Source organism: Silene latifolia, chromosome 6 (genome assembly GCF_048544455.1).
Source record: "Silene latifolia isolate original U9 population chromosome 6, ASM4854445v1, whole genome shotgun sequence".
NCBI classification, from domain to species: Eukaryota; Viridiplantae; Streptophyta; class Magnoliopsida; order Caryophyllales; family Caryophyllaceae; genus Silene; species Silene latifolia.
The window spans coordinates 125,840,489-125,843,547 of record NC_133531.1 but is presented as its reverse complement, the minus strand read 5'-3'; positions in this window follow the sequence as shown (position 1 = coordinate 125,843,547).

The following is a 3,059-nucleotide window of genomic DNA, read 5'->3' as shown; positions in this document are numbered from 1 at the left end:
GATTAAATTAACCTAAAACATATATGAATATGTTGAGTATATAGATCTACTTTTCCTTCATGTTGATGCAATTGACGACAGGTTCATCTTGCCATTGAGTCGTTTTTGTCAACTCGCTCATGGTGACGATGTGTCTGGTGTTGTAGAATATGTTAAGAAATTTATCCTCCATCTGACCCCAGCTATCGATTGACTTAGAGTCCAGATTTATGTACTAGTCGAATGCGATCCCCTTGAATGAACGTACGAACTGCTTCACTAAACGATCTCCTTCATTTCCAGCATTGTTGCATGTCTCGACGAAGTGAGCAATGTGTTGTTTTGGGTTCTCCTTCCCGTCGAAAAGTTGAAACTTTGGAGGTTTATAACCAGAAGACATGCGCATGCTGTCAATCCTCTTAGTATAAGGCTTTATGTAGCGTCCACTGCTTGTCGAGCTATCATCTAACTGACACTTGATCGTCTTGGCTATTAACTCATGTAGCTTTTCTTCCGTGAAGGCGCCAATCTCATTGTTTGGCTTTCCACTGTCATCCTCGCCAATATCTTTATCGCTATCACCATCCTTGTCAGTGTCACTATGCTCGCTCTCGGCCTTCCTGACACGGAGTGCCACCACTTCTTTTTGGAGCTCATCAATTTTCTTGTTCTTTACTTCATTCTCCGTCATCATCTTTTCAAGGAGTTTATTCATGTTCTGCACTCGCACCTCAAGAGTATCGCCACTTATCACTATGACTGAAGCAACGTTAGGAGTTTAGGCTTCCTTCTTCTTCGGTGACGCCTTGGGTTTGCAAGGGGACGCCTTGTTGTCAACCTTAACACTTTTAGTCTCCTCGCGTGAACGAGAAGAGGCAGTCAGGAGTGTTGTAGAAGCAACAGCTATGGAGGCGACAAAGATCTTGCACGGCCTAGTAGGGACGTGTGCATAGCGTAGACTGGCAGCAGCAACATTGACAACAACCTTCTTCATCATTCCTCTTGTGCAGATGCCAAATGATGCGGTGAAAGGTGTAGCGACAATGGGAGTGCCTTACAAGATATCTGCGTAGGTCTTCTTGGATGGACTGGAGGAGATGTTCTGCTTGGTAGACATCTTGTTGTAGTTGTAAACTTGATTAATAGGGCAGTAGAGATGAGAGGTAGAATCTTCACGTCGGGTTCACCAAAATTTATAACAACAAATTTTGTTTTGCGATAACTGAAATACAAAACAAGTAAACAAATTAATTTTATTAATAAATATCAAAAGTACGTGTACAATATCTAATGTATCTTCTGATTCTAATATGCCATAAGGGGTATGTGTACGCGGTACACGTGAGGGGTGCGCGTGTAGACAACTTTTATTGCTCTACGCGCGATGCAGATTTGATTTCTTGAGAAGGTCGCGATGACTTGAATTTCTCTTGAAGGTTTGAACTTGTGATTGAATCTTCAACGCAGGCGGCACGATTTGATGTGCTTGTTGACTGCTTGCAATGATTTTGATAGAGAGATTTTGTAGGAATTTGTACCTTGTTCTCTCTAGCTCCTTTGGAATTACGAATTTTTCAACCCCTCAAATGAATGAAGAGAGTTCTATTTATAGAGTTTTGATTCTCCCTGTTGGACATTGGTGGTCACAGGCCCATTTGTGGGTTTACTAGCAATCTTGGCCCAAATTTGATTCTTTCTGTGTTTAGTGACCGAATAGTCCATTTAATTATACGAATCGATCCGTATTTCAATTATTTGGGGCAAAATAGTTAAATCAAGTTAAAATATATTATTAACTCAAAATAATTTATTTATTTTATTTATTCGGCACATTAATAAATTTTCCATCTCTACAAATTGCATATTAATGGGTAAGTGATATTAGCTTCACATTATCAATTGAATTGCATTATAACATGAAATTAGAGAATTGTTGACTAATAGATTGCAATAATGACGAACATATGCATTCATGTCATATTGTGATTCATGTTAATGTGGAAAGGTATATTTGACATATATTGTGTGTATCTTGGTTACTTGTGGATGTTGGAGGAGGTTGGTGGTGGATTGTTGGTGTATGGTTGAGTTGAGTTGTTGAGGAGACGTAAGGCGGATCGGGAGACCGTCTTATACTTGGGTAGCCTTTTGGAGTTTCCCATTCCAAGAGTGACCCGCACGTTTATGACTTGAGTATGGAGGGACTCGTGTGGCGTCACGACGTCTGGTTAGCACCCGGGCTTTGTACTTTGGGCGTGTTCAGAGTCTCTTTAACGGACTGCGGTCCAGCTGTTGGTGGCGGTGTTAAGATGTCGTCACCGAGTTTGGTTTTGAGGAGGAGTGGTGATTGGAGGTGACGTGTGCTATCATTAATACACTTCATATTGTATACTCATGTTGTATCGTAAGCACTTGTATTATTGAGACTGACCTTAAATGTTTTCAAAATCTGTGGTGAAACATATGATATTTTCGGTCATATAGGGAGCAGTGGATTGACAGGTAGCTTTGTGCATATGACGAGTCGGAGGCTTGGAGCGGTCCTTCACTTAGCGTGTCACCATTTGACATTTCTTAGTTTTTGACATTATTCATTAGACTCCACTTATTTCTGGTTGGTTTTTATAATTGGTATTGTAGCTTAATTCCCGAATATGTATTAATTAACTCTCTTAACTCTAAACTTATTAATGCTAAATTGCTTCTAATTTAGTTGTTCACACTACTAATTTGGGAAACCAAGATGTGTAGCGCCTACATTGGCTAGGAAGGCTTTGCTAAAGGCTTCCTAATTAATGAGGGTGTTACAGTTTTGATATGAGTTTTTACGGATCTCGTCATTTTTTGGTCGAATTATACGATTGGAGAAGTATAAAGTATAAAGTTTACCTTGGAAAAGTGTTACGCCGAGTAACGCTTTGAAGACTAGAGAGAAGTTTCGTCAAAGAAGGCTAGAAAGAAGAAATTTTTTTTTAGAAAGTGAATTTTTGGCGGCCAAAATGAGGGGTAACTGCCCTATTTATAGAGCAGAGCCCACTCAATCCGACCAATCAGAGCAAAGCCCATGAAGCGTCAACCAA